The sequence below is a fragment of the Symphalangus syndactylus genome, chromosome 15, assembly GCF_028878055.3.
Source record: "Symphalangus syndactylus isolate Jambi chromosome 15, NHGRI_mSymSyn1-v2.1_pri, whole genome shotgun sequence".
Classification (NCBI taxonomy): domain Eukaryota; kingdom Metazoa; phylum Chordata; class Mammalia; order Primates; family Hylobatidae; genus Symphalangus; species Symphalangus syndactylus.
This window is the reverse complement of record NC_072437.2, coordinates 91903463-91923576: the sequence shown is the minus strand read 5'-3', so window position 1 is coordinate 91923576 and position 20114 is coordinate 91903463. Positions and strand designations below refer to the sequence as shown.

At 39.9% G+C, this 20114-nt stretch overlaps 1 protein-coding gene across 4 annotated transcripts in view; it reads right to left on the bottom strand.

Annotated features, from left to right (window-relative positions):
* WASF3 (WASP family member 3) overlaps positions 1-20114 on the bottom strand; it is a 132448-nt gene that overhangs the window by 78379 nt on the left and 33955 nt on the right. Inside the window, exon 1 of one of the 4 annotated variants that reach the window (XM_063618857.1) lies at positions 6291-6309. The exons of the other annotated variants lie outside the window; for them this stretch is intronic. The gene's annotated coding sequence lies outside the window, so the exon portion shown is untranslated. Of the gene's footprint in view, positions 1-6290; positions 6310-20114 lie in introns of those variants that run through there. 4 annotated transcript variants of the gene reach the window in all.

Genomic DNA, 20114 nt, shown 5'->3' with positions numbered 1-20114 from the left:
CTAAGCATAGAGCTAACACGTCATATACATTTAACTTAGTCCTCACAGGCAGGTAATATCTCCATTTAAAAGTGAAGAAATTTAGGATCAAAAAGTGAGTTTTTTAGGATCACACAGCTAGGAAAAAGAGGAGTCCGGATGAGTCTGACTAGAAAGCAACTGTTCTTGCTGGGTGCGGTGTGGCTCACACCTGTAAACTCAGCACTTGGGGAGGCTAAAGCAGGTGGATCACGAGCCCAGGAGTTTGAGACCAGCTTGGGCAACAGGGCAAAACCCCATCTCTACCAAAAAAAAAAAAAAAGGAGTAAGTAATATCTACATTGGATTGTCTCCTTTTGGACAAGGACACATGCATTTTTCTTTGCTGTTGAGCTGCTAACATTTCTAACGTAAGTCAGGAACCATAAAAGTCTTGAAGAATTAACTAGACTCATTTGACAGTGGAGAGCATATCAGTAACTCCTTTGAAGTCACAGGTTAAGGCTGCTAAGTGGAAACACAGCACCTCTACTACGAGGTGCAATACTAGCCAGAACAGGGAAGCATGCTTCTATGCAACACCGTCACTCCAGTTCTATTTCCGTACATGGCTACACTCCGAATGGTGCTGACAGTGCTCTCCTGTGGCTACTGTCCAGAAGCAGAATTGCCCTGTAACTTCCTACCTCTGGCCTTGCATCTGTTACGCTCCCTCTGTCACAAATGCCCTCTTGTCGTCTAGTTTCCAGGTATCCAAAGATCTCTTGCCTTCAAACTGCAACCTGCTATGGCCTCCATCCATCCATGCCTCTACCTGCTCAATAAACACATATATATGTAGTTATGTGTCAGTCACTGTGCCTGCCTCTCGCCCTGGAAAAACCAAAGCCCAATCCTGGACTCCCAAGAACCTCTCAGTCCACAAGAAGAAAAGTCTGTAAACAAGCATGTAGCATTCCGTGGGGCCAGTGCTCTGACAGGTGTATATGGGGGATGCACAGAGCACAAGGGAGAAGGTGGCTACAGCTGGAGGGGCAGTGGCAGGGACAGCTTCACAAGGCTGGTCACTGAATTTAAGCCGTAATTCAGAAGACAGGTGATGAAGACCTAAACTAAGACAAGGGAGGATTCTTTAAAGGGAACAAATCTGACAGACGTAGGTCTCGGGAGATTAAGTGGATGGGGATGGGGATGCTGACTCCCCTGGAGTCAAGGAGTGCTCTGAGGTAGTGCTGTCCAAATGAATGTCCTGCAGTGATGGAAATGTTCTACACAGTGACAGTGTCCCACAGGGCAGCCTCCAGCCACATGGATCCAGCTTGAAATGTGCTAATGTGAGTGAGGAACTCAATATTTTGCTTCATTTTAACTAATGTTCATTTAAATAGTAACATGTGGCTAGTGGCTACTAGGTTGGACAGTACTCAGTTCTAAGATTTTTGGCTTGAGATAGTTGTACTGAAGGTGTTATTACCAACATCTGGGAAAAGAAATACTGCAAAGAAAAGCATATAGACACTCGAATATTTGAATAAATGAACAAATCACTGACTAGAGGAACAAACTGGGTAATCTTTAAGGACCTCTCCCTGCTAAAATCCCATCACAGATGTACTTATCCTTGTTCATCCTTGTTCCAAATAATGACCTCAATATGGTAGCAACAAAATATAATCCTGCTGTCTCTAGGCCTAAGCATTAAAATACTACTACTAAATAAAAATTCGTTATACCATTCAAGGAAAAAAGAAAAGAAAAATGACATCATGAAACCACTGAAGTCACAATTTAGAGAATAATCACAGACCACAAGTCAAGCCAGGAAAAACAACTGCCTAGTAAAAAAAAAAAAGTCTTTTTCCAAAAAGAAGAGGGGAAGGGGAGGAGGGGACCATGCAGTGTTATGACAGCCAACATGAGTGCAGGTAATTTCAAATACTTTCAGACCATTGACCTCGTCAGCAGCTCACTTCACATTGAGGTTACATTTCTCTGTAGTCTGATGAGAGAAATGACAGGGTTTATCTCATGATACCTAGTTTTGTACTACAGGGCATTTTACAAGGTCAATGATAATAAAATTTTCCCTAGTAATACGCCCTTTAATCTTACTTATCCACGACATCCAAAATCAATATGAAATAAAGAATTCTGCTACATGAAGACACTTAACCTGAGAACAGGTTGTATCTAAATGACTCACTGTTAATCTATCAATATTATCCTAATCTGATTGTATTTGGATTTACTATTTTGGTCCTTGACATCTCTTGTAAGCCTCCAAATTCTAGTTTTCCAGAAATGAGAAGCTAGCTCGAGATATAGCTCTACTTCTCCACTTATTTTTCCAGCCTCACCTCCTAAACCAGGCTTAAATTCTATGTTCTTCTTTTCATTTCTATCGATGAGATCACATCACCAATGTTTTTAACTATTCACATATGACGTTCTATTTATGAGATTGCAAGACACTATAGAAATGTAACCACTTCTAGCTTCAGAGAAATATATCTCATAAGAATGTCAAATATGGATTTTTTAGCAAAAAGCATATGTCTAGCATAACAAGACAGCAATCTTTGTGTTTCTCCTCTTTCTTGGTCTCTCAGGTTGACTATCTGAGCTTCGATACCCCATTGCTACAACGGTTCCACACCTTTTAAAGTCAGAGCCAGTACGAACACATTTTAGCTGGCCCCACAATACAATTCAACACAAAACTGACCTCTTATAGAAACTGAGGCAAAAACAACGTCAAATAGTAAGGTCTTTGCCCCCCAGAAAGTTTCTCTGGTGAGGAAGAGTAAACAAACACAAATAAATACAAAACAAGTAGAAGAAGAGATACTGCTGTAAGCTAAAACAAAAATAACGTTAGCTGACATTCACTGAACACCTACGTGTATCACATTCTCAGCTAGGTGCATTTTAATTTCAATAAAACTGTATTAATTATACTGAGAGCAAATAAAGAGAAATTCTCTGAGTTTTGAGTACTTTATTCACTCAAAAATTACTTACCACAGCCCTAAATACAAGAATCATAAGACAATATTTTCTTTCCCTTCCATTTAATGAACAATAGCTGCCTAGTAAAATACAAAGAAAAAGGAACCCATGCCTGATATGGCATTGTAAAGATCGATGAGTGGCCCATACCTCTGGGCTAACAGTCCTTGGCCAGAGAATCTGATAACCCAGGCAACGATCTGGACCACATCAACCACTCTTCAATTCATTCAAGCATTTACTACTGTTCAACACAGTTTAAGGGGGCAGGGGGTGGGGGAGGTGCATTATTTTGGACTGAGCTCCTGTACTAGGCCCCAGTAGACCAGACCAAACCAGAATGGAATCACTTGTGGTAACTGCCACTTAAACTGAACTCAGCTGGGTATGGTGGCTCATGCCTGTAATCCCAGCATTTTGGGAGGCCTAGGTAGGATTATCCCTTAAGCCTAGGAGTTTGAGACCAGCCTGGGCAACACATGGAGACCTCATCTCTACAAATAATTTAAAAATTAGCTAGGCGTGGTGGCGCACTCCTGTGGTCCCACCTACTCAGAAGGCTGAAGCAGGAGGATCACCTGAGCCCAGGAGGCTGACACTGCAGTGAGTGAGCTGAGATCACTCCACAGCACTCCAGTCTGGGCGACAGAGCAAGACCTTGTTTCAGAAAAAAAAAAAAAAAAAAAAAAACAAACTGCTCCAAAACAAGCCAGTTTTCTATTAAAAACAAAAAACAAAAACAAGAGATTCATGGCCACCAATCAGAAGAGGCCCAGTTTACTTGAGCTGGGATAATAAGAAAAGTTTCCTCTGTTTTAACCCTACAAGGAAAGTAATTCTGAAATGACCAATCTTCTGTTCATTCTTTATTTCTGCTTTCTTCAGCCTTTTTTGGCCTATAAAGCCAAGCTCCTCTCCTCAGTTCACTGGAACACCCATACTGTTTTATAGAATGAGGTACGATTCAATGCTAGAATCACAAATAAAAGCCAATTAGATCTTTATTTTTAATTAGATTTTTAATTTGCCTTTTGACACTAGCCCACTATTAGGCATTAGAAATATAACTATGAATCACACAAACGTAAAGCTATGTGTTATATCAAAAAATACCACACCAAAAGCTAGAAAGTGTTACGTGGAGAGACACAGGAACCCTCCCTACCATCTGAGAGGTAACACAGTCCAAGACACTCAGCAGATGCCTGAAACTGCGGATAGTACTAAACCCTATATACTAAATTTTCTCCTATACATACATACCTATGATAACTTATTTTATAAATTAGGCACATTTAACTTATAAATTAGGCACAGTAAGACTAACAATAACTCATAATAAAACAGAACAATTATACCAACATACTGTAATAAAAGTCACATGAATGTGGTCTCTCTCTCATGTGTATGCACAAAATTATCTTAATATTTTCAGACCATAGGTGACTGCCAGTAACTGAAACTGCGGTAAGTGAAACCTCGGATATGGGGGGGACTACTGAGCATGGAAAGTGCTATGACAGAAGACTGGTTCCAGCTGCAGTAAACAAGAGAGGAACAGTGACACCAAGAGACTGATTTCTGTCCTTTGAGATGCAAAGAGTATACAAAGTCAACATGAAGATAAACTCTTATCACCAACTAAATACTGTGCTACGAAAGGTAGTCAAAGGGCCAGGGCAATGGCTCACACCTGTAATCCCAGCCTTTTCGGAGGCTGAGGCAAGAGGATTGCTTGAGCCCAGGAGTTTGAGACCAGCCTGGGCAACAGGGCAAAATCCGTATCTTAAAAAAAAAAAAAGAAAAGAAAAGAAAAAAAAAAATTATCTGGGCATGGTGACGCACACCTGTAGTCCCAGCTACTCAGGAGGCTGAGGTGGGAGGATCGCTTGAGCTTGGCAGGTCAAGCCTGCAGTGAGCTACAATCACACCACTGCATTCCAGCCTAGGTAACAGAGTGAGATCCTGTCCCCGCCACACACACACACACACACACACACACACACACACACACACACACAGAAAAAAAAGAAAAAAGAAAAAAGAAAAAAGAGACAGTCAAACAGCTCCAGATGGAGAACTTGCTCCTGAAATAAAGTGTGTGTGTATCCACCTGTCTGTCTCCTGTGAGGCTACAGAAAACTCTGAGCAGTTTATTTAAACCTAAGCTTCCCTAACTACAAAAATTAGACTGTGAGAATTAAATGAGCTAACCCATGGGAAGAGCTGTCTGCCTCATTTAGCAAGCAATAAAGAGCACCAAGCACTGTTACTGCACCACCAGGTGCCGCCCCACCAGCCTGAACAACCCACCAGAGCTGGGGCATGTTAACTGCATCTCAGTACCAATCCCAGGGTTTCACACAGAAAGGAGTTCATAGCACCCTCTCAATCAATGTGGATTCAGAACAAAACAAATAATGAACAAATGAGCAAACAAAAACCTAAAACCAAGATGATTTAAGTTCAAATTTAGTTCTACTCTTAAATTTGCCTACTTATTCATTACCACAACAAAAAGTGAACTACTAGAAATAAAAAAATTTAGAGGCTGAAAATGGTTAGAAGTCCATAGTAAATATAATTGGTTTTCAAAGGAAAACTCTATTATCTAATCAATGTTTCCGCCTACGGGTACAGTTAAGCTTCGTTTTTTAATGTTCACAGTAGACAGATCTGGCCCCGGGCAGCCACCTGTGGATCCTAATACTTTGATCCCTAATTCCATTCTTCACTGTGACAAATCTTTTTCTTTTTAATTCCAGCACTTGGCACAATACTTGGCACATAGACAACACTCAAAAAACATTTGTGAAAGTGATTTTTTTTTCCCAAATGCAGAGGTTTAAAAAAAAAAATGCATCATCCTAACCTACTTCAACTAGAAAAGCTGAACTTGCCCCGTATTTAGTGACCCTGAGTTGGCTCTGTGATCACCACTTTTACGTGCCACACAAGCATAAATCATGAGAATTTGAATCAACAGTTGTTTCAATTCCACCAAACAGTTAACAAGCTTCTTTGTAATGGGCATAAAAAGATAAAATAATAATAACTTTCTCATGATAAAATAAGGCTTCCAGCTTGAGGAAAGACTGCTGACCAGAACCAAGTAAAGAAGCTGTTCAGCAACATTCTGAATCATCTACCATCATTAAATACAAATGTGGACTGGTACCAAGGGCATCATTGAGCAGTTTTCTTTAGCAATACTCAGAGGCAGCCTGAGAACTGAAGGAAAACCAGGGGCCAGCAGGACAGCTGGGCAGAGGGGCAGAGGTCCTGAGGGTGGAAGCACTGACCAGAAGGAAGGGCCTGAGGACAGGAAAGACAGGGAGAGGCCAAAGGACCCTGGCGCCTCTGTCCAGGATTGTGCAGAGAACACAGATACAAGGTCACCAGTTACGAAATACCAGGATTCCAGAATTTTTAAAACTCCCCTGTTCTAAAAAAGTGGGACACTGTGTCCTTGGCTGATCTTTTGGCACTTTCTGTTGCTCTTGACCCCACAAAGATTACAAAAACAGTGGCTTCCAGGGAGGCCCTTGAGATGACAGTTTAAACCTTGAAACAAATCCAACCCAAGTAAAAAGATTTTCTTGCCCAAACTACTTTGTATTTTTCTCTGCTTTAATTACTGAACCCTATAACTAGAATTCATCCCTGATTCAAAGAGATGCTAAAAATAGCCTGTTTCAGAATGTAGAATGAGAAGCATCGTGTAATTTTTCTACTAAATGGACTCCTTTTTTTTATAGCTCAGTAACTTACTCTTCAAATACATTTATTTTTATCAACCAAAAAAATGCAAAGCACTTCGGATGCACATTAAACAGTAATTTTCAATACTAATTATGTATTTATAAGTTTATAAGTGAAATCTCAGGCATATACCAACCTTACTTAAAAACAGCCTCCTGACTCTTTCCCCCTAACCATGACCTTCATTAAACAGCTTTGATTGCAAAGAGTACCACCTCATTTACATATGATGAATGAATTAAAGCTCTTATGCAACAGGCTCCCCATTGCAACTGGCAATTTACTAATAACAACTTACATGTGAATCCACAGTGCCATTTACAAAGGGCTTTCACATAAATCACCTCATTTAATCCCCTACAACCTTGACACCTGCAAGGTAGGAATTAGTTTAACTATCTTGCAAATTAGGAAACAGTCTAATAGAATGACTCATCCAAAAAAAAAAAATCACACAGTAAATACAGGTGGAAGACACACTCACCTACATCTCTCTCACCTAAGTCCCAAGGTTTATTCCAAACTCCACTCCTATGACTGACTCTATCTTCTTCACTATGGTTGCAGGACCACCCCAGCCTAGCTAGATCACCCCATCCTCCTAACTCCAACAGAACTCACTAGGAGTATCACCAATGTGAAACCCAACACATGCTACTTTCCACTGGGATTTACCTTCAGAGGCCTATGTTCTGTCTTCTCAACTCTATACATCAAACTACTGTTTATCATGCCACCTAAGAATCATCTAGTAGACAAATGTCTTTCTTTCCTTAACTTCAGAAACCAAACCAGGGCGTTACCCTTAGCTTTGGCCCCACCATCCTGTCTCCAACCAGAAAATCCTTGAAGTTGTTCACAGGCCATCATAAATAAGTATAAAAGAGTTTCCCTTTTTTGAAGTTTTTTACAAATATTTTTAGTAGAGAGACATAGGGTCTCACTGTGCTGCCCAGGCTGGTCTCAAACTCTGGCCTCAAGTGATCCTCCTGCCTCGGCCTCCCAAATGCCAAGATTATAGGTGTGAACCACCACACACAGCCCAAAAGAGGTTTTCTTAACTGTGCTTAAAGTTGCCTTATATCCTTTACTGGTTTGTGTCTCTGCCTTTCTCCCATGTCTATATCCCATCCCTGGTCTCTGACTTCCTATTGCCTCCTGAGCACTTGCTCAACCGACCAACTAGTTACTTGTGTTTTTATTTCCTTGATTTGACCGACCTTGATTCCTGAATATTCACCTGGTTCCTGTTCAGGTGCTGGAACACCTTTAACTTCCAGTCTCACCTTGCTCTCTGAATCCAGATTTTCTAATCTGTCCTCACATTAACTATACAGTCCAACCCCTACAAAAGGTACCACCCAGGCCCCGACACAAGAAGCTGTTGAGCTTTCTACAACTGGCCAGAAGAAGGATAGTGCTGTCTTTTTTACCTTCAGCTTATACCTGGAGCTCCACACTTCCACAGCAATTTCAGGAGAAAGACAAATTTAACAGAGGTACCAACAGCAGTTACTCTTACCTCCCCATGGGCCCTTATCTCCTTCAAGCTCAGACTTAAAAATCAGGTGACAAATATCCTGGGCTAAAATACTACACAGTCAGCAATCTGTTGGATACCAATGGGTTAGATCATAACCAAATCAGGACTTCCACTTAGTTTCATTAAATGTGTTGAGTCTTACATTTGGACAAAGAAAATAATAAAAATCATTACATAAGTGCACGAAATATACAGAAAATCTGTACGTTGTCAAATAGAAACAGCAAGATGTAAATACTGCATTGCAGAGGTATTTTTTCATTATTACCATGACAATTTTTAAATACTCCAAAATCAAACTATATTTCAAAATTACCTCTATAATACTAAACCTGACAAAGATTTCATGTGCAATTCAACAAATAACTTCAGTTTTTCCTTTTCTCTCTCTGAGGATAAAGTATAATAGTGGCCACTATAACAAAGAGATTCATAAACCTGTACCCACAAGGGATCCCATGTGTTCAAACAAAACTGACAAACACAGCAGTAACATTTTACGACATGTCTACATTCGAAGCTCCTGAGCCTCTAGTCAAAACCTAACTCACTATATCTAAAGTAATCAGGGAACTAAATGGCCCATCATCATGCCACAAGAATACTACAATTTATGAGAGAAGATACAAACAAACAAAAACAAGGAAAAAATGACCTCCTAGAAATAAATGTAAAAGTTCAGTCACCTAAGTAACTAATTATTGCCAAAAACATTTCTAGCATCAAATTCTATCTCCAATTAATTAAGTAGCAGTAATCATTTAATCAGTGGCATCCAATATAATCCTGTCGGAAACATTTTCTGAAGCCCAGAGGCTGCATGGTAAAGGCGAAAGATCAGAGGTATGGGGGTCAGAGATCTGAGTTCCACCCTGGAACTACCACAGAAAAGCTCTCGACCTTGGAAGAGTTATTACTGTTTGAGTCTCAAGCTCCCCTTTTGTAAAAATAAAGCGAACCATACCTCCCCCTTAAAATGTGAAGGGGAGGATGAAGTCTTATGGACAAAGAACACAGCAAGGTAGCAGAGGCATTTAGTAACTGGCAGTTATTATTCCTGGACAACTAAAAGCAAAACATGCTCCCTGTCGGCAGACAAGCACAATCGCCACAATCTGGCAACTTTACTCAGCCCACTCTTGGCAAAAAGGAAGTGTGGATATCTTTGCATTTGTGTATGCAGATGACAGGCCACGTCCTCACTCTTTAAGGTTATGGTGGCAGCACTGATCTGTCTCCAAATGACAAAACTCATGTTTGAGGCCAGTGGCCAATATATCAAATATCCCTGAACCAGCACCTCTTTGTTTTCTACAAATAAAGATAATTATGGCCAATTTACTCACTGAAAGGGTACAGGAATGTAGACATTCCAAACAGTAGATATTCTGATATTTGAAACCCTCATGTTTATTTAACTAAAGCTTCATTTGCTTTTGTAGAGTTTTCTGTTAATGACTTGAATTCTGCATAAAATGCCAGCTGAATGTCAACCCTGAAGGCAGGAGGGTACCAAGATCCAGATTCTGCCCCTATCCTCTCCATCATCCCCTAACATCCATACTCCAGTGACAAGATGCTTCTTTCAAAGTCTAGAAGAGCCCAAAGGAAGGCCTCATCTTTGTAGAAACTTTGAGCACAGGAATAATGATTAAATGACTATAGAACTCCACATACAAAGTAAACTGAAGAAATTAAAGTGGTAATAAACCTACACACACAGTCAACAGAATTAAAATTAAAGCACTCCAGCAAGTTACATCTACAGTATTATCTTCTCCCCTCAAAACTGCTGAGATAAATGGAATTCCATGGAAATTTCCTAAAATAAATGCTACGTAATTCACATACCAAATACACAGAGATTAAGTACCATTTTTATCAATCTGCTTAAAATTAATGACCTCAAATTTTAATAAAAAAGTAATCAGCAATTTTTAAAATACATTTGAAAGCAAGTGAATGTTATCGCACCTAAAAGTGCTGAAAATACACTATATAAACCCACAAAACCATGAGATTTCAACACAGCATGGCTCTATCTACTATATAACCTATAAATTTAAGCATTTTCAACCTAAGAGAACCAAATTGCTAATCATCTCTACCCTGCCACAAAGAAAGCAATCACCCTCATTATATACCACATTCCTACAACTAAGGAAAGGAGGAAAGACAGAAGTAGAGAGGTGGAGAGAGGGTGTGTAGGGAACAGACATTAACATTCTACAGTGCTGTGACAGTGTTTCTTCTTGGAGGTAATAAGTAATGCAGAGCGGATGCTCCTGTTCGTCTTTTGGTGATGAATCCAACACAAGGATATTAAAGTCATGAAAGAGGAGCTAAAACATCTGGCCTCCAATACTAACCAACCAACAGCAGAACGGAGACACCCCAGCTCCCATGAGCATTGTGAAACATCTTACTAAATACACCTTCTTAATCAGGATTTGTATCTGAATTCTCTGCTGGGATGAAAAGCTAACCAGGATTGTTTCTGCCCTGACATGAGAGCAACTAGAAAGGAAAAAATGAGAAGCAACGTACTTCACTGCTACTGAACCTGCCATGCTGAGCCAGAACTTTGCTTTACATTCTTAGCCTCTCACTTGGTCCTCATAGCAACCCTATGAAGTAGGAACTATTAATATCCCCATTTTACAAACAAGGGAACTAAGAAACAGAGAAGTGAAGTGGCTTGCCCCAGGTCACACAGTACATAATAGAGTTGAGAGTCAAACCTAGAAAACCTTTTTTCAGAGACCATGCTTTTAGCCACTAGCCTTCTCTTCTTTTATTTGAAATGAAATATAATCTTGCTGTAGACAACTCAGGAAATGTAAAGCCATCCTGTATCCATCCCACTCACCTTACTGCCCACTCTACCATTAAAGGTAAATCTCAAAATCTTTCCTACAGTAATCCTAGTCAAACCATTCAAGCCCTGGGAAGTTTACTTTGTACTTCTGCATCATTTAATCTTCGGAGCCCAAAGAGGATGACAGAGGTGGGTGTTATAACCTCCAATTAACAAAGCAGTACTTTCAGAGAGTAACTGAATACTACAAAGCTCTAAGGGCAAAGCCAAGGTTTGAACCCCCCAGTCCACTTAGAAATGATGCCTTTTGGAAATATTTTATCCACTTTGTCTCAATGAATCAAATCCCATGGGATGACTGTAATCTCCATTCTGTAACATTACACAGAGACAATGTGCCCCAGGATTTAGAAAGTGTGGATAGAACACAAAGAAACCTATAGGAAGTAAATACCAGATATCAAGAAGGGCTTCATAGGCAAAGTAGTAATCCACAGCTGTTTTCATCTGTGGCAAAGTGGTGGAAAGACAAAGAATCTGCCAATAGATAAGGGTAAGAAGATACCAGCTGAACTGTTAACAAACTTTTAATGTCTCCATGTGAGCTGAAACGATAGATTAGAATCTCCAGGAGCCCCAAAACACAGCAAATCTGCATCCATTTGCCAACTCTTTCCTGTGGGCCTTAATCAAATACACATGGGTAGTGCACAAGGAGCTGGGACAGGAGAGCTGAGAGACCCCTATGTCATGTCAGGCACCTGTGAAGTCCCTAGATGCAGCGCAGCAGCCTGACACCAGGAGGAGGGCAAGTAAGTGGACAGAAATCAGCTTTTACCATCTCTACAAAAAATACAGAAAATTAGCCGGGCTTGGTGGCAGACACCTGTAATCCCAGCTTCACCAGAGGCTGAGGCAGGAGAATTGCTTGAACCCGGGAGGCGGAGGTTGCTGTGAGTCGAGATCAGCCACTGCACTCCAGCCTGGGCAACAGAGCAAGACTCCGTCTCAAAAAAAAAAAAAAGAAAGAAAGAAAAGAAAAGAAGAGCAGGGCAGGCCAGGTGCAGCGGCTCACGCCTGTAATCCCAGCACTTTGGGAGACCGAGATGGGTGAATCACCCGAGGTCAGGAGTTCAAGACCAACATGGCAAAGCCCTGTCTCTACTAAAAATACAAAAATTAGCCAGGCGCGGTGGCATGCACCTGTAATCCCAGCTACTCACAAGGCTAAGGCAGGAGAATCGTTTGAACCCTGGAGACGGAGGATGCAGTGAGCCAAGATCGTGCCAGGGCACTCCGGTCTGGGCAACAAAGTGAGACTCTGTCTCAAAAAATAAATAATAATAAAATAAAAAGCAGGGCAAAGAGATAACTTCTGAGGAGCTGAAAGCCATGGAGAGTATAAATAACTCACCAGTGTCCAGAAAGGCTAGCAGCCAAGCTATAAAACAAAGAGAAATCTCCCATCATTCAGAAAGTTGGCAGCTTGGCTCTGAAGCATAAAGAGATCTCCAAGATCTTATTGGGGTTCAGAGTGAAAACTGCCAAAAACAAACTCGTGATCCCACTCTCAAACTATGTGAATCCAATGGTAAACTGACTCTAACTAATGCTACTTCAAAGCCTAGATCCAGCTCAGTCCCCCACATTAACAGTGTGACAAAAGGAAGAGCAAGCCCTTTGCCGGGATAGATATTCCTCAGTCTTTCTTATTCTTAATGTCCAGCAAACAATAAAAAATCATGGTGCCAAAGAGCTTCTGCACAGCAAAAGAAACTACCATCAGAGTGAACAGGCAACCTACAGAACGGGAGAAAATTTTTGCAATCTACTCATCTGACAAAGGGCTAATATCCAGAATCTACAATGAACTCAAACAAATTTACAAGAAAAAAACAAACAGCCCCATCAAAAAGTGGGTGAAGGATATGAACAGACACTTCTCAAAAGAAGACATTTATGCAGCCAAAAGACACATGAAAAAATTGCTCATCATCACTGGCCATTAGAGAAATGCAAATCAAAACCACAATGAGATACCATCTCACACCAGTTAGAATGGGCATCATTAGAAAGTCAGGAAACAACAGGTGCTGGAGAGGATGTGGAGAAATTGAACACTTTTACACTGTTGGTGGGACTGTAAACTAGTTCAACCATTGTGGAAGTCAGTGTGACGATTCCTCAGGGATCTTGAACTAGAAATACCATTTGACCCAGCAATCCTATTACTGGGTATATACCCAAAGGATTATAAATCATGCTGCTATAAAGGCACATGAACACATATGTTTATTGTGGCACTATTCACAATAGCAAAGACTTGGAACCAAGCCAAATGCCCAACAATGATAGACTGGATTAAGAAAATGTGGCACATATACACCACGGAATACTATGCAGCCATAAAAAATGATGAGTTAATGTCCTTTGTAGGGACATGGATGAAGCTGGAAACCATCATTCTCAGCGAACTATTGTAAGGACAAAAAACCAAACACCACATGTTCTCACTCATAGGTGGGAATCGAACAATGAGAACACATGGACACAGGAAGGAGAACATCACACACTGGGGCCTGTTGTGGGGTGAGGGGAGGGATAGCATTAACATGTTAAATGACGAGTTAATGGGTGCAGCACACCAACATGGCACATGTATACATATGTAACACACCTGCACGTTGTGCACATGTACCCTAAAACTTAAAGTATAATAAAAAAAAAAAAGACTAAAATGTAAAAAAAAAAAAAAAATCATGGGGCCAGGCGTGGTGGCTCACGCCTGTAATCCCAGCACTTTTGGAGGCCCAGGTGGGCAAATCACTAGAAGCCAGGAGTTCGAGATCAGCCTGACCAACATGGCGAAGCCCTATCTCTACTAAAAATACAAAACATTAACCGGGTATGGTGGCACACACCTGTAAAATTCCAACTACTCAGGAGGCTGAGTGAGAATGGCTTAAAGCCGGGAGGCAGAGGTTGCAGTGGGATGAGATTGCACCACTGCACTCCAGCCTGGGTGACAGAGTGAGATGTCTAAAAAAATAGTAATAATAAATAAAAATAATGGGACACAAGGAGGAGACAAACATGGTCCATTTTTAAAAAGTCAACAGAGGGTACATCCACATATGATCCTGATGTTGCAACCAGTAGACATAACTATGATAAATGTACTAAAAGACTTAGTGAGAAAGATAAGCAGGTGAACATGAGCAGTTGAAGGATTTCATCAGAGTAAAATAACTAAATAGGTAAATAGAAAAGGTAGAAATGGAAATTACAATTTCAGAAAGAAAGAACTCATTCGATGAGCTTAACAGAAAACTGGACATAGCAGAAGGTGGTTCTATGAGCTGCAGAGAAAGAAAAATGGAAAACAAACAAGGAAACTGCCCAAGAGCTGAGAAATAATAAATGGCTTGAATATACTGGAGTCCCAGAAGACAAGGAGAGAACTGGATAAAAGAAATATCTTAAGAAATAATAATCTGATAATTTTCCAAATGTAATGAAGGACATCAACCCACAGATCGAAGAAGCTCATTAAACCCAAAGATAGTAAACACAAAGAAAAATCACACCTAGGCACATCATAGCCAAATTGCTAAAAACCAAAGACAAAGAGAAAATACTCAAAGCAACCAGAGGAAAATGAGACATATGACTTGCAGAAAACTGCAATAAGGGCAACATTTAAGAAGGCTAAATTTTATCAAAAATAATTAAAGTCAGAATATGATGAACTGACATGTTTAGAATGCTGAGGTGTGGGGAAAATGACTGTCATACAAGATTCTTTGTCTAATGAAAAAAACTAGAGAGAGAACTCTCAAAACTAGCTTTTTTTTAAAAAAAAAAAAAGTAAACAATCCCATTATGAAATGAGTGAAAAAAAATAAACATTTCACCAAAGAGGATATATAGATGGCAAATAAGCAGAAGAAAAGATGGTCAACATTATTAGGCATTAGAGGAATGCAAATTAAAATCACAATGAGGTATCACTACATTCAGGTTAGAACAGTTAAAACAAACAGTGATAATACCAAAGTCTGGTGAGGATGCAAAAAAACAAACAAAAAAAAGGATCACTTACACACTGCTGGTGAAAATGTAAAACAGTACAACTACTCTGGAAAATAGTTTGGCAGGTTCTTACAAAACTAAAGATTCACTTGCCAATAATCACATTCATGGGTATTTATCCCAGAGAAAATATATTCATATAAAAACCTGTACACAAATGTCCATAGCAGCTTCACTCATAATAGCAAAATAGCAGAAACAATGCAAATGTTGTTTGCGTGAATTGTTGAACCAACTCTGGTATATCCATACAATTGTAAGCTGCTCAGCAATATAAAAGAATGAACAACTGATACATAAAACAACCTGGGCAGACCTAAAGGACATTTTGCTTAGTGAAAAAAGTAATCGCAAAAGGTTAAATATGGTATGATTTCATGTATGTAACATTCTGAAAATGATACAACTAATAGAGATGAAGAACAGAGGCCAGGGACAAGGAAGAGGATGGCTGAGAGTACCAAGAAATTGCACAAGGGAGATTTTGTGGTGATGGGACAGTACTGTATCTTGATGGTGGCAGTGCTTATATGAATCTACACATGTGCTAAAACTGCAGAGAACTTTACACACTCACACACACACACCTGCAGTTTAAAATATAGTGAACAGTGAATACGGTCGTTGATACGTACCAGTATCAATTTCTTGGTTTTGGTATTGTACTACAAGCCATAAAAGATGTCACCTTTGGGGAAGCTGGGCAAGGGTACATGGGACTGTGAACTTTTTTTTGCCATGTTCTGTGAGATTATTACCATATAAAAATAAAAGGTTTAATATTTAAAAAGGCAAAATAAAGACATTTTCTGATAAGCCAAAGCTGAGCAGATCCATATTTAAAAAGATCTTGAAGTTCTTCAGACTGAATGGAAACAATATCAGACAGAAACAGGAAGAAAGAACACCAAAAAGACATCAAGTCAAAGTATGCTCCTCCTGAGATATTCCTTTGTTCAACTAACATTTGTTAAATATCTTTTCTGCAACTCTTTATGGTAAGTTCCATGGGATCAAAGATAATAACACTCATACTGACTATGATACAAACCTACACATAAATATTAGCAACAAATGACACTGAAGACTACGTTATCAAGGTACTTATACACTGCTGGTGGTCATACAGAAAAGGAAGTTGTTGTTGGGAAATGGTAGGTAAAGAAAGACTTCCCAGAGCTGAATCTGAAGATGTTAAATGAACAACTGAGGGACAGTATTCTAGGCAAAGAAGTCTGCCAGAGAGCAGCCACAGAGGAGTGAATGAGGAAGACACACATGTGAAGCTCCAAAAGCTCAAGATACCCAAGAAGGAGGAGGAAGAAAAATCCCCAGGAAATGACAGAAGGCAGACTGGGGAAGGACAGGCAGAGCACACAGAGCCCCTGTTAAATAAGGAGGATCTACAAGTAACCGGGAGAGTGGGAAAGAACTTAATTTACTTAGGAAAGGAATAGAAAACAGGCGTTCCAGGGAGGTAACTTTGGCAGTATGAATGATGTACATGGGGAAAGTGATATAAGGAGCTACAACAGGGCAGTAATACAATAGTCCAGAAAGCAGACGGTAGTAAGCTTAGGCCATGGCTGCAGTCAGGAGCACAAGAGTCAAAGGGCATATACAAGTTAGCTGAGGATCAAGAGGAAAGGGAGGAACTGACGATCACTCCCACAATTCCAGCTTGAGTGCTGAAAAGATTTTACCTTCATTTATCTCCAAAGGGAACAGAACGGCAAGGAGCAGGTTTTGATGGAAAAATAATTACACTTTTGGAGATGGTGATCTTGAGGTACAGGGGGAACCACCAGATATCTAACAAATGCAGAGTTACAGCTTGGAGCAGAGGCCATAAATTAGCCCTTGCTGGAACTGAAGGACTAGAATAGAAGAGCATTTGATGGTATGGCCAAGGGGAGTAAACACAAAATGAGAAGAAAATAGTATTAAGAAGGAAATTCCAGGAGAAAAAGGCCCTTTGAAAATTTATACTCTAAAAAGTATAAATTGGAATACTTTTGTTGTCATTATATGTTAAGAGCCTTAAATTACCTAAATTCATGTAACTAATTCTTCTTCTAGTAATACAGTAATATATGAATAAAGGAATGAACACAAATGTGGACAAATATTTATACACGAAGATGTTCCCTTCAGTGTTATGTATGTAATAAAACACAGAAGCAACTAAATCAGCCAAATGAAGGAACTGATTTAAAGCAAACTATGTTAGATCTATGAATTATTATGCAATGACCTATGCAGTATTTTAGAAGACTTGTTAATTATGTGATAACATTTTTCTGACATGACACTAAATGGAAAAGCATACAAAGTCGTGTCTATAGCATTTATTTATGCAAGAATATTTATTGGATACCTACTATATGCTAGTACCTATGTGCTGAATATAAAATGCAGTAAAAGGCAGACAATTCCTTGTTTTTATGGACTTTGGATTCTACTGGAATGTGACTCAAAAAGAGCAAATAAATAAATCTGCAAGAAAATATGACATGAAATAAATGTTAAGGCACACAAAACAGTGACAAAAGAATATTATCAATTATATAAAAATATCTGCAGTTACATTTAAAGACATAAAGCACAAGATTAACAGTAAATAATAATAACAATAATTTAAAGCAAAGCAAATTTCAGGTGGCTTGGTAAATGGCCTAGAAAAATAAAGGTGAAATTATAAACAGAGTGTTTGAGCACTTTATGATTTGATCTTCAGCATATTCACAAGACAGAACTTTCACAACCTTTCATCTTTCTCACCCTCAAACCAAAAAACTCAGGAGGCACCGGCAGGCAGTATGCTGAGGGAAGCCCACGCTTCTGCCAAGTCGGTTTGGACCAAAATGAATTCCTCAGTAATGCTAAAGGTAGAAAATTTTGCAAGATAAATGACCCTTCCATAAACAAGCTAAGATGATATTTTTTACATTTCCACTTTCATTACAGTATAATGCCCCCACTCCCCACCCACATACATTCACCTAAGTTTATTCATCCATTCACTGAACCAATATTGCATGGCAAGGACTCCCTTAAAATCGTAACATCCCCTAGAAACAGTACTCAAATGCTACAGAAACTCAAAAACCAATTCCTGAAATAAACATATTAGACTGCTTAAACATTTGTGCAAAAACATTTGTGAAGAAAATCACTGTAAATATTGCCACAAGTTGTGTATCATTATAGAAATGACCTTAGAAAATAACCCATGCATGCTTAACACACAGAGACAGGCACATGCATACACAGCTCAATGACATTTATCCTGAAAAAATTACCCTGGAACAGACAACTGACAAGACACTGATAAGAATGTCTTCATATTAGAGAAATTGAGAAGACACTGTATTATATACTGAATTGTATATAATCCACCAAAATCATGTGGAAGCTCCCATCCCTAATGTGATGCATTTGGAGATAGGGCCTTTATAGTGGTAATTAAGGTTACATGAGGTCATAGGGTGGGACCCAGATCCTATGGGACCTATGGCCTTAGAAGAAGAGACACCAAACTCACACACTCTGCACCCACTCAGAAGAAAGGCCACCTGAGGACAAAGAACTCGCAGGTAAACCAGAAAGATGGCCCTCATCAGGAACTGAACCCTGCTGGAACTGTGTTTGTGGACTTCATAGCCTCCAGAACCATGAGAAAATAAATCTCTGTTGTTTAAGCTACACAGTCTGTGGTATTTTGTTATGCAGCCTGAGCTAAGACACACTGTAAGGTAAAATTACCATAAAATTCATACATAAAATTGAGATTCACTCCCTCAAAAAAACAAAAATATTTCCAATATCTGGAATCTTTCCTGAAAATTAAATATTACTCAAACTAATATTAATCATATGCTTCTTAAGAAGTCAGCTGTCAGGGTGAAATATTTTATTATTAGAGATTAGTTAAATAAATCACTTTGTAGAGGTTGGTGATATCATGAACTTCATTAAAACTGCAGTTCAGGCCGGGCACGGTGGCTCACGCTTGTAATCCCAGCACTTTGGGAGGCCGAGGCGGGCAGATCACGAGGTCAAGAGATCGAGACCACGGTGAAACCCCATCTCTACTAAAAAATACAAAAAATTAGCCGGGAGTGGTGGTGGGCGCCTGTAGTCCCAGCTACTGGGAGAGGCTGAGGCAGGAGAAAGGCGTGAACCCGGGAGGCGGAGCTTGCAGTGAGCCGAGATTGTGCCACTGCACTCCAGACTGGGCGACAGAGTGAGACTCCGTCTCAAAAAAACAAAACAAAACAAAAAAAACCCCTGCAGTTCAGCAAAGCTTATTGGTCCAGAAATCAAGCAAAGCCCAAAATCATCTAGAATCACTGCAGTAGAAAGCAAAAAAAAAAAAAACTCGCCTGCTCCTTTGCGGTCCTTTTGAATGACTACGTAGTATCTTCTCCAGTTAGGACATCCATTCTGAAATAACAGCTGAGTGCACTGGGATTAACACACCACAGTGGGCCCGGCAGGGATGCAAGTACCTTAAGGGGTGACCAAGTAATAGTCACCAGTGCCCGGCCGTTCCTAAAGCATACCCGACCTCAAGAACCTACAACTCAGTCCTCAGACCTTTTCTCTTCTCTATCCCGACTCCCTCCTTTCCTGATCTCATGGTTTTAAGTGCCACATATATTCTGACAACTCCCAAATTCCCATCTCCAGCCCAGACCACTTCCATGAACTTTGAAACTGTATACCCAACAGCTAACTCAGTATCTTCACGTGGATGTCTAATACACAACCCTAATATGAAATATAACATGCCCAGAATTGAACTCCTCATGTCCCCCAGCAATCTAGAGCTCATAGTCTCCCCCTCTCAGTTCATGGCAACCCCATATCTCAGCTGCTCAAGTCAAAAACCCTGGGCATCCTTAATTT